The following is a 12,336-nucleotide window of genomic DNA, read 5'->3' as shown; positions in this document are numbered from 1 at the left end:
ATACAGATCCACCTCCTCTCTCTTGTACTTTGTCACTCTTTATTCTCATGTGGCCACCCACACGCACACAATCAAAACGAACAATCATCAGCAAAGTCATTGTAGGGAGAAAGTAATTCCAAAAGCTAATTAGTCTGCTGCATTCCGAGAAAAGCTAAATTGCAGCATCTACATTCATCCCAAACAAGTGACATACAGTCTGATACATCCAAGTGACTATACCTAATGCAACTAAATATTTCTACATTAATAGCCACATTATCCTTCAATCAACACATTGATTCAATGTTCTGAGAAAACAAAATTAACTTTCCAGCTCAACAATTGTACCATCAGTCCATCACATAACAAAGCGTAGCACAAAAAATGAAAAATGCCAGAGAACAAACACTCAATTCCTATATTAATCACCAGAATATTCCGACTCATCTGTTATGAACCTGTGAGCTCCCTAGCTACTTGTGGTGTCGAAAGATACTAAAATTATAGAGGTGTTGGCTCACAAATTATCACTAACAGAAAGCTCAGTATATGAAATGAAATCAAAATTGAAGATACATATCTCACATGCTTCACCACCACAATCAGGTCCTAAATGCTGACATTGAAACCGAAAACCCACCCAATTTCTTGTCCACAACAATCAAAACACAAATTCGACTACAATCAATCCATCACAAGCAACAAACACAGAGTCATAATATCAACCAAACAATCCACAAAAGAACCCAAATTGCTCACCTCCCCACCATACACGGCATCGAAAGTAAACAAAACCATATGCTGATCAGGGAGAGAACTCAGAGAATGAAGGCCGTACCTTTTTTTTTTCTGCAGGAGACGGGCGAGTGGTGTTGAAGCAGACACAATCGGTGTTCATCTTGGGCGTTTGTGATGCGAATGATCCAGAGAGAGAGAGAGAGAGAAAGAGAGAGCGTGAAGAAGAGAAGAGGGCTGTGTGTAATTCCTCTAACGAAGGGAGGGTAGGAGTCAGTATTTTGAAACATTCATTTAACTAAAGTGGCGCCTCCCTGCTTCTGCTTCTAAAAGGAGGCCTGCAGTGGCTTCTGCTTTTCCAAAGAAAAAGCCCTTGCTTCTGGAAAAAGCAGGCTTGGGGGCAATTTACCAAACACCAACTCTTCCGTTGCTTATAAGTGGAATGCAGCCTAGGTAGCTCAATTTTCATAGTTCTTCTAGAAGTACACCAACAATATCCAAGGCATAAACTTTCCTGCAAATGCAAATCATGATCATTGCATGGGTGTGATATCGAAGGTAAAGTATGGTTCTTCAGACTAATGATCATTGAAGTAAAAACATTGACGGTAAGAGACTAAATTACGGCAAGTGACATTATCAGAACAATCACATTTGATGAAGGGGTTGCATGTAATCACCATTGTCGAATGCGGTGGCGTCAATGGCAGCTCCACAACATGGGTCTCCATTGCTTCACATTGGCCTCAATACCCCACTGCTCAAAGATTGAATTCAAAGTTTTCACTGCACCATCAATTGTAAGGAATTAATATGTCACCAACATAAAATGGGCTTCTTTTTCCTGAATTGGGAAAACATATTTGTGCCTTAATGATTCAGTAACTGAATAGGTTGAATACCTGAATTAACTTTCTTTGTTTAACAGGTATCAAAATTCAACCCTGCAGATGAACCATTTGCAAGTGCCACAGAACCAATGGAAAAGTCCCTCAGTCAACTCAAACTATAAAATCTTCTGTGACAACATCAAATTTGTTCTCATAGAGGTTCAATTCAAAAAGGGTCAAAAAAGCAAAGAAATTTAGAAATTGACACCTGCATCTTATTATCAAAATGCATGCCTAACCTTTAGAGGATTATTATTAAATACCTAGCTTCTTGAATTTTGACTGCTTGCATTATAATATACATGTAATACCCCGAAAAATCCAAATTAAATTCCGTGGATTTTTTAGAAATGATTGCACGATAGTGGGAGCGAGTACGAGGCTCGGAGAAGTTGTGGAATTAGTTCGAACGATTAATTTTCGAAAACGAACGTTATTTAGGGGCTCGCGAAAATTGACTTTTTATACGTTCAAAATTTGGGAAAACTTCCTTCATGAAAGTTGTAGAGCTCGTCGACACGATCGCGTGCATATGCGGAACGCAAAAATCGAAGTTCGTATGAATTAGTTATGATTTTTTGAAAATGTTTCCAAATTAGTATAAAGCTTCCATTTTCGGAAATTTCCGAAAATATTTTCAGAATTTCCAAAAATGGAAGCTCGGAGCTGCAGCCCCTCCCCCGACCGGAAATCGCCTTCGATTTTCTTCCGGCTATTTCTTCCTCCTCCGGCCACCGATCCTCACCAAACTTCTTCCATTGGCTTCGTATGGTCCTTGCGCACCTGTCTGTGGCAGCCTTGCACGGCGGCACGGCCCCTAGCGGCGGCGGCGGCCCGGTTTCGATTTAAGCTCGATTTTGGTCAACGCCGGTTTTCTCCTAGCTCCGGCCACCAAAACTTCCGATCCTTGGCTCCATGAACTCCCCTCAACCTGCTGATCATCATACTACGAGGATTGCACCTAGAGTGACCGGTTTCACGTTCGTCGGAGCTCGGTAAGTTTTCAATCCGAAACGAAAATCTTTCGATCGGTATATCTCGAGCTGTAGTGCATCGTTTTGATTGATTCTTGAACCAGTGAGTTCTCCTTGATGTTCTTAACAACTCTCTAGAAGGGATCGAAGCCTGAAATTGAAGTTTTGACGTCGAAATCAAGCCTTGCCGGGTTCTGCAAATTTCGCCGGATTCTGGAAATTTTCCGGCCACCTCGACTGTTTTAGGTAATTTCAACCACTTCCGGTCATTTTCAGCTTACATGATAGTTATGAAGGTTGTTAAGCATGATGAGAGGAAGAGGAGCAGCCCGGCCCCGACACCATTGGCGGTGGTCGGCGGCGGCTCTGCCCTAACTCCGGCGTCCCTTTTCCGGCCACCTACGGGGGTCAAAAATATAGTTTCTGTGCATTTTTAGATTCTATATTTCAATACGATCATTTCGATATATTATATGCAATTTTTGGATATCGTATGATTAAGTTATGAATTTTTAAGTTTCGATCGATTTCGATCGTTAGATTTGTGATCTGTGAAGTTAGGACCGTCAGATGGACTTGTAGTTTTGATATGATGATCTTATGACTGTTCCAGTGGCTTTGTGTGGTCATGGGCGAAGATCCGACCGTTGGATCTTCGTATAAATGCAAAACAGTGATTAGGGAGGCGATTCGTGAGAATCCGTCCGTCGGATTTTCGTATAAATTTGTGAAGATGTTAGTAAGGACGATTCAGGAAGATCCGACCGTTGGATCTTCGTGATGATTTTTGGAGGGTGATCCTAAAGGCGATCCGTGAGGATCCGACCGTTGGATCATCATTTAATTTCGATCCGACCGTTGGATTGTTGGTTGAGTATGTTTTTGAGTTGTTGGCTAAGTTAAGGTCATGTTTGATTAGGTGATTGACGGTCTTCCTTGGGTGAGCGGTTTTGGTGTGTATTGTGTTGAATTGAAGACGCAGCGGGAATATCGAGGTGAGTAAAATCGCACATGGTTCCTTCATGAACCGAAATTTAGTGATTTATATTGAACTATAAAGGTGTGGAAAATTGTTTTAAGAAAATAAAGATTTGTTTTGAAATAATATGAACTTGATCGACTACGGTTCATAGGGCTACTACTCACAGGTAAGGAAAATGAATTTAAGTATAAAAATGAATTTCTTGTTTTTATTGCATGTGAACTATAGATGGTATTAGTAGTCACTCTTGTGTAGGTGATTACGTATATATATATATATATATATATATATATATTTACGTGAAATATATATTGAAAGTTATGACATTGTGTGATGTATTGAGTTGTTCGTGATAAAGAGTAGTTGAGTAAAGTGCGATAGTTGAAATGTGTAGACAAATTATATGTTAGTGTCAAGTGTTCTCATCGTGTGTCGATGATGGTGCCAAGTATTCTCATCGTGTGTCGATGATTGTGGCAAGTGTTCTCATCGTGTGTCGATGAAAGTGCCTAGTATTTTCATCGTGTGTCGATGATTGTGGCAAGTGTTCTCATCGTGTGTCGATGATAGTGGCAGGTGTCTTCATCGTGTGTCGATGATTATGACACGTATTATCGTAAGATTGAACCTTGGCCAAGGTGACAGGTTACGATTCAGTTAGAGCTCTAGTCTGTCTGCCATCATACTGTTTGAGGGATAACCTCAAGTTTTTATGTGTCTTTGAGTATGACATGCTGCGTGGAGGGGTTTTTATAACTATCATATACCCTTGAGTATATATTGGAAAGGGAAAGTTTAGTTGTTTGGATGGTCATGGTGAGATGTGAGTTGATTGATGTTTGAAGTGACGTTGTGCACTTCAATTTTTATACTAAGAATCACTTAAATTGATTTGTTCTTTAAAGTCGTGCAATTCCTTGTTTACTCATACGGGCTGTCAAAAGCTTACCGGGTTTGTGTTGTTGCAATCCCGGTACACTATTCAAATTGTGTAGCGGGTAATCCTACAGGTCAGGAGAATCAGGACGGTGATCGTGCGGGTTAGAGAATTTGTTTTAGTTTACAGCAATTGTAATTGTGAGGTGAGTTATGCTCATTTGAGCCTTACATTATAATTTGGTGAGAGTGTGCTGTAATAAACAAATTTGAGATTTGGTTTATGTAATATCGAGCGATGTGAGGTGTGGTTGTTTTGAGAAAAAATTCAGGTTGTATTTATGTGAGTTGTATTAATTCATGTTTCGGATTTGAATTTGTTATTCAAAATTCGGGGCGTGACAGTTTGGTATCAGAGCGTAAGGTACATATTTGGTGATAATCAGTACTCCCCGAGTGATGGCCCGTCTGCAGCGGATCCCCATCATATACTCTTCGGTACTGGTATAATCATTGGGTATGTCTTAGTATGGGGTCTAGACAGCGTGTATGTCTGTAGGACGGTAGAGTTGTCTTCTAAGTTCGTATTAGAATAAGTTTAGTTTCCGCAGGTTGTAATCTTCGAGGAATAGAGACCTCTAGATTTAACTCTGATGAGTCGGTGAGATTTGTTTTATGGAAGTGAGGTCCTTTTGGATGTTGAAGTGTTTGGTTGAAGGCATGATGTTGACCTATGCACGTACCTAGTGTGGATACGAGTATGAATTGTTATAAATTTTGTCTTCTTAAGTTGGACGTACAGATGTTTGGATGGGATGTACGTATCAAGGATTAAATATCTTGTTTTGTAATGAGATGTCCTTGTGGAGTTTGTTAGTAGGGTTGAGGTTAGGGAAGAAATTATTGTGGTTACTTCTTCCTTGTGCTTGTAAGTTGTTAAGCAGGGTTTAAGGTGCGAGACAAGAATTTTATTTTGTGCTCGAGGGTTAGAGATGAGAGACCATTGTTTTGGGTTGTCGTTGAGTACTATAATTCCTTCAGAATCAGGATTGTTGGTAGAATTGGAATTAGTAGTAGTTTTGGTGATTCGGAATTTGAATTGAGTTCGCGAGATGTGTCTTATATACGTGGTTGATGTTGCTTGCATCATTTGGAACGATACGTTACGATTCACAAGGAAAACTGGATTTGAAATTTATTCATTTGAACACCATGGGTTGATGACCTGACCGTGACTTGTGAATATAGTTTTGTTCAAGTGAATGAAATTGAATTTTGTGGCCTTTGTGTGGTGAACTAGTTTTCTTAAGTTTTGGATCATAGTATGGAGATGGACTGCAGTGAATTTGAAGTTGTTGTGTGTTTTAAGTTTAAGTAGGCGGGACACTTAAAGTTTTGCAATGGAGTTGATTTTGGTGTAATTAATTGGGAGAGTTAGAATCAGTTCTTGTGAATGATGTTGGGTGAGAGTGTGTGCCTTTGGTGATTGATTTTAGGTGATATAGTTAAACGCAATTTCGGATATTGATTTTAGTGACTTTGTTAGGTATCCATAGTGGTTCAAGTGAATTACTATGTGATATGGAGTTTGATTCGATTTCTAAATCGCTAAATGTTAGGGATTGAATTGTGGTGAGTTTTTGTTGAAGCAATTGATAGATGGAATTATCGAGATTCTATAAGAGTTGTAAGAGTAACTCTAAAGACGTGGGTTTTTCCTAGCTAACTCAGGATGTGTTTAGCTTTATAAATCCCTAATCCTATCGATGAAATTGTTTGTGTTTGGTTTGACTCAGAGGATACTAGCTAGACCTCGATGCGACTTAATTGATTGTTGGATTCTTTTTTGAGTGATTGTTTTTATTGCATCATTATGAAAGATGTGTGCAGTAGAGTTGTTTATGGTTTTGAAAATAGTATTGGGTGACCAAGGTTCGATCCTTGGTGTTGTTGTTGGTTAAACAAAAAGAAAAGAAAACATGCACACCATCTTATTGATTTAATATTACAAAAAGGAAATTGGAACTACGCTATACTAAGCCTAATCAGTAGCTCCGGATGGGTTGAGGCTGAGCTCAAGAGAAACTGGAGATCCACGGTTGTAACCGCCTGAGCCACCGAAATAGTAATCATATGCGCTACCTTCCTCAGAAGTAGTCTTCGGGTTACCATAGACGTCCTCGCCGTGCACGGGGAACAGAAGAAGAGTTTCAAACTCCTGGCGAACTCCTCCTCGTTGTTCCATGGAAGATTGTCCTCCTGTTGTGCCAAAAGAGTTGTACTGGTATTAGTATTGAAGGGTGAGGAAGATTATGAAACAAAATTTAAGTAAATAAATCCTTCATTACCAGTAGAAGCAGTGGAACCAAAATTGAGATCAATGGATCCACCAGCACCAGTAGAACTAGTGGACCCAAAATTGATGTCAATGGATCCACCAGCTGGCCCAAAATTGATGTCGATGGATCCACCAGCACCAGTAGAACCAGTGGACCCAAAATTGAGATCAATGGATCCACCAGTACCAGGAGAACTAGTTCCCATGGGCACTTGAGCAGCCTGATTGCACCTCTTCATCTGCTTCTCTCGAGCCCTGACATTCTGGAACCAAAAATAAATGTTCTTGCCCTCAACATGTCCATACTGGTTCAGCTGGAGACAGATCTCGTGAATGTGCTCTGTAGTTGGGCACTTAACTCCCTTGTCGTAGTAAAGATCCTTGAGGATCCTTATTTGATCTGGAGTAGGAACCCACCTGGCACGGCTTCGCCAGAAACCTGTGTTGGCACTACTCCCGGCTGCTTGGTTGTTTCCTCCATCCTCGATTTGTTGCTGGGTTTGTAGCTCCATCAGTTGCAGAGTTCGTGGTTCCATGGTGATGGGTTGAGGGGATGTGAAGATCGAAGAGTAAAGTTGTCGAGTGTTTGAAGGAGTTGTTGTTAAAGGGATTAAGGATGATGATGGTGGGTTGGAGATTTGAAAGTTCAGAGGAAAGATGGGATTGAATCAACTAGATGGGAGAGAAGATCAGAAGAGAAGGATTGAATCGAAGAAGAAATGTTTTGAGTTTTGAAAGAAGAGGAAAGCTGAAGAGTTGGGAGAGAGGGGCTGGAACTCAGGAGAGATTTTCGTTTCTTTTATTGTGAACAGTTGCGCCCTCAGAATGCACCTATTTATAGAGCGAGGTGAGCAGATCTCCACCGTTGGATGGACGATTCCTGTGATTCATTCTACGCGTTGGATTAAAGTCGCCCTGAAACCCGGAAAAGTTGTTGGCGCGTGGAGAGCGTGTAAGGGGACCGAGGGAATCTCGAGGCGCTGTGGCAGACAGCTGTAGCCGAAAGCAGATTTGACTGCCGTAAATCACGGAAGGGATAAGCCGTGACACAAGTGGGCCGTACTTGGGCCTGTCTCGGATCAAGGCATCACTGTAGCTGTGGGTGGAGGCCTGATGGGCCGAGTTTCAGAAACAGTTTTGGACATGATGGGCCGAGTTTCTGAAACAGTTTTGGATGAGTTGGGCCGGATTTCTGTAACAGTTTTGGATACGTTGGGCTGGGTTTCTGCAACAGTCTTGGATGTTTTGGACCGAATTGTTGAAACAGTTGGTTTAAATAAAAGGATTGGTATGGATAATAACGTGAGCAGCCGTGCTGGAGTGGTTGAGTGTAAAGTTCGTGTACAAGAGGTCTGAGGTTCGAACCTTGCCTCGTTTATTTTTATTATGTTCGTTTATGACATAATAAGTATAAAATTTGTACACATTATATTAAGCACAGCTTGTGCCCCAGTGGTTAGGGGCAAGTTTTGTGAGCAGCAGGTCAAGGGTTCGAAACCTTGCATCCCATTGTATTTATTTTTATGTTGCTTTTGACATAATAAATATAACTCGTGGGTTTATATTAATGAAAGCAGCTCTTGCTTCAGTGGTTGGGAGCAAAACCTTCGTGTTCGAGGTCGGGAGTTCGAACCTTACCTCTTACAAATATTTTTGGATCTCGTATATGCTTGATATACGGACGTATATACGGTATGTACGGTATACATACGTATATATGGTCTGTACGGTATGCATACGTATATACAGTTGTACGATATGCATACGTATATACGGTCTGTACGGTATGCATACATATATACGGTATACCTACGGTATGTACAATTTCATACCGTAGCCGAGCTGGAAGTCGGTGGGCCGATTGGTAGGCCCAAATGGTAAGCCCAATTGTTCGGCCGATTGGTAGGCCCAAATGTTAAGCCCAATTGTTCGGCCCGAATGGTAGGCCCAAATGTTAAACCCAAATTGGTTCGGGCCGGTTCGAAATGTGAATGGTTCGGTTTCTTCGGCCCAATTGGCCAGCCCTAATGCTTAGCCCAAGGATTGAGCAAGCCCAAGTCATCATCACTGGGTGACATGTTTTGTTGGAGTGCTTTTGAGAATGATTTGTTTTGAGTGATGCATCTCTATTGTTGTGTAGAATAGTGCATGCTTAAGTTTTATTATAGAGATTTACCGTGATGCTAATGGAGTAGCGAAACGCTTTGTGGGAGTCTTTACTGTGCTTGTATGCCAGTACAGGGTGATGATCTATGAGATAATCTCTGTGAAGATCTAAGTGATGATCTATGTGATGATCCACGTGATGATTTTGTGTAATTGATGTGGAGTGATGTTGAGCAGTTGTTTTGTGAATTTACATCGTGATGAAAGGATTTAGTGGCTATAGGAATGTATTTTTATACAAAGGGCTGTGGCTTTGTAGATTACTACAGTTTTGGGAAAGATGGAGATTCGATGGTTAGGTTAACCGTAATCGAGAGCAATTAACTTGCACTTAAATTTCGGGACGAAATTTCTTTAAGGAGGGTAGATTGTAATACCCCGAAAAATCCAAATTAAATTCCGTGGATTTTTTAGAAATGATTTCACGATAGTGGGAGCGAGTACGAGGCTCGGAGAAGTTGTGGAATTAGTTCGAACGATTAATTTTCGAAAACGAACGTTATTTAGGGGCTCGCGAAAATTGACTTTTTATACGTTCAAAATTTGGGAAAACTTCCTTCATAACAGTTGTAGAGCTCGTCGACACGATCGCGTGCATATGCGGAACGCAAAAATCGAAGTTCGTATGAATTAGTTATGATTTTTTGAAAATGTTTCCAAATTAGTATAAAGCTTCCATTTTCGGAAATTTCCGAAAATATTTTCAGAATTTCCAAAAATGGAAGCTCGGAGCTGCAGCCCCTCCCCCGACCGGAAATCGCCTTCGATTTTCTTCCGGCTATTTCTTCCTCCTCCGGCCACCGATCCTCACCAAACTTCTTCCATTGGCTTCGTATGGTCCTTGCGCACCTGTCTGTGGCAGCCTTGCACGGCGGCACGGCCCCTAGCGGCGGCGGCGGCCCGGTTTCGATTTAAGCTCGATTTTGGTCAACGCCGGTTTTCTCCTAGCTCCGGCCACCAAAACTTCCGATCCTTGGCTCCATGAACTCCCCTCAACCTGCTGATCATCATACTACGAGGATTGCACCTAGAGTGACCGGTTTCACGTTCGTCGGAGCTCGGTAAGTTTTCAATCCGAAACGAAAATCTTTCGATCGGTATATCTCGAGCTGTAGTGCATCGTTTTGATTGATTCTTGAACCAGTGAGTTCTCCTTGATGTTCTTAACAACTCTCTAGAAGGGATCGAAGCCTGAAATTGAAGTTTTGACGTCGAAATCAAGCCTTGCCGGGTTCTGCAAATTTCGCCGGATTCTGGAAATTTTCCGGCCACCTCGACTGTTTTAGGTAATTTCAACCACTTCCGGTCATTTTCAGCTTACATGATAGTTATGAAGGTTGTTAAGCATGATGAGAGGAAGAGGAGCAGCCCGGCCCCGACACCATTGGCGGTGGTCGGCGGCGGCTCTGCCCTAACTCCGGCGTCCCTTTTCCGGCCACCTACGGGGGTCAAAAATATAGTTTCTGTGCATTTTTAGATTCTATATTTCAATACGATCATTTCGATATATTATATGCAATTTTTGGATATCGTATGATTAAGTTATGAATTTTTAAGTTTCGATCGATTTCGATCGTTAGATTTGTGATCTGTGAAGTTAGGACCGTCAGATGGACTTGTAGTTTTGATATGATGATCTTATGACTGTTCCAGTGGCTTTGTGTGGTCATGGGCGAAGATCCGACCGTTGGATCTTCGTATAAATGCAAAACAGTGATTAGGGAGGCGATTCGTGAGAATCCGTCCGTCGGATTTTCGTATAAATTTGTGAAGATGTTAGTAAGGACGATTCAGGAAGATCCGACCGTTGGATCTTCGTGATGATTTTTGGAGGGTGATCCTAAAGGCGATCCGTGAGGATCCGACCGTTGGATCATCATTTAATTTCGATCCGACCGTTGGATTGTTGGTTGAGTATGTTTTTGAGTTGTTGGCTAAGTTAAGGTCATGTTTGATTAGGTGATTGACGGTCTTCCTTGGGTGAGCGGTTTTGGTGTGTATTGTGTTGAATTGAAGACGCAGCGGGAATATCGAGGTGAGTAAAATCGCACATGGTTCCTTCATGAACCGAAATTTAGTGATTTATATTGAACTATAAAGGTGTGGAAAATTGTTTTAAGAAAATAAAGATTTGTTTTGAAATAATATGAACTTGATCGACTACGGTTCATAGGGCTACTACTCACAGGTAAGGAAAATGAATTTAAGTATAAAAATGAATTTCTTGTTTTTATTGCATGTGAACTATAGATGGTATTAGTAGTCACTCTTGTGTAGGTGATTACGTATATATATATATATATATATATATATATTTACGTGAAATATATATTGAAAGTTATGACATTGTGTGATGTATTGAGTTGTTCGTGATAAAGAGTAGTTGAGTAAAGTGCGATAGTTGAAATGTGTAGACAAATTATATGTTAGTGTCAAGTGTTCTCATCGTGTGTCGATGATGGTGCCAAGTATTCTCATCGTGTGTCGATGATTGTGGCAAGTGTTCTCATCGTGTGTCGATGAAAGTGCCTAGTATTTTCATCGTGTGTCGATGATTGTGGCAAGTGTTCTCATCGTGTGTCGATGATAGTGGCAGGTGTCTTCATCGTGTGTCGATGATTATGACACGTATTATCGTAAGATTGAACCTTGGCCAAGGTGACAGGTTACGATTCAGTTAGAGCTCTAGTCTGTCTGCCATCATACTGTTTGAGGGATAACCTCAAGTTTTTATGTGTCTTTGAGTATGACATGCTGCGTGGAGGGGTTTTTATAACTATCATATACCCTTGAGTATATATTGGAAAGGGAAAGTTTAGTTGTTTGGATGGTCATGGTGAGATGTGAGTTGATTGATGTTTGAAGTGACGTTGTGCACTTCAAGTTTTATACTAAGAATCACTTAAATTGATTTGTTCTTTAAAGTCGTGCAATTCCTTGTTTACTCATACGGGCTGTCAAAAGCTTACCGGGTTTGTGTTGTTGCAATCCCGGTACACTATTCAAATTGTGTAGCGGGTAATCCTACAGGTCAGGAGAATCAGGACGGTGATCGTGCGGGTTAGAGAATTTGTTTTAGTTTACAGCAATTGTAATTGTGAGGTGAGTTATGCTCATTTGAGCCTTACAATATAATTTGGTGAGAGTGTGCTGTAATAAACAAATTTGAGATTTGGTTTATGTAATATCGAGCGATGTGAGGTGTGGTTGTTTTGAGAAAAAATTCAGGTTGTATTTATGTGAGTTGTATTAATTCATGTTTCGGATTTGAATTTGTTATTCAAAATTCGGGACGTGACAATACACTCATTGCAGCCCTTAGACTTTTCATTAACCTAATATGAGCCTACAGATACATTAAAAGCCTGCTTGCATTATAAGATAAATTTATGT

The 12,336-nt window shown here is 40.8% G+C and overlaps 2 long non-coding RNA genes across 2 annotated transcripts; both read left to right on the top strand.

The window, feature by feature from the left end:
- The first annotated feature begins 2,773 nt into the window (after positions 1–2,773).
- Positions 2,774–5,960, top strand: LOC133735127 (uncharacterized). Its single transcript, XR_009858758.1, has 3 exons — positions 2,774–2,827; positions 3,501–3,576; positions 4,559–5,960. It is a non-coding gene; the product is annotated as an uncharacterized LOC133735127 (long non-coding RNA).
- A 4,215-nt stretch (positions 5,961–10,175) lies between these two features.
- Positions 10,176–12,224, top strand: LOC133736062 (uncharacterized). Its single transcript, XR_009859394.1, has 3 exons — positions 10,176–10,229; positions 10,903–10,978; positions 11,959–12,224. It is a non-coding gene; the product is annotated as an uncharacterized LOC133736062 (long non-coding RNA).
- The last annotated feature ends 112 nt before the right edge of the window (positions 12,225–12,336 follow it).

The sequence above is a fragment of the Rosa rugosa genome, chromosome 3, assembly GCF_958449725.1.
Source record: "Rosa rugosa chromosome 3, drRosRugo1.1, whole genome shotgun sequence".
NCBI classification, from domain to species: Eukaryota; Viridiplantae; Streptophyta; class Magnoliopsida; order Rosales; family Rosaceae; genus Rosa; species Rosa rugosa.
This window is presented reverse-complemented; position numbering and strand designations above follow the sequence as displayed.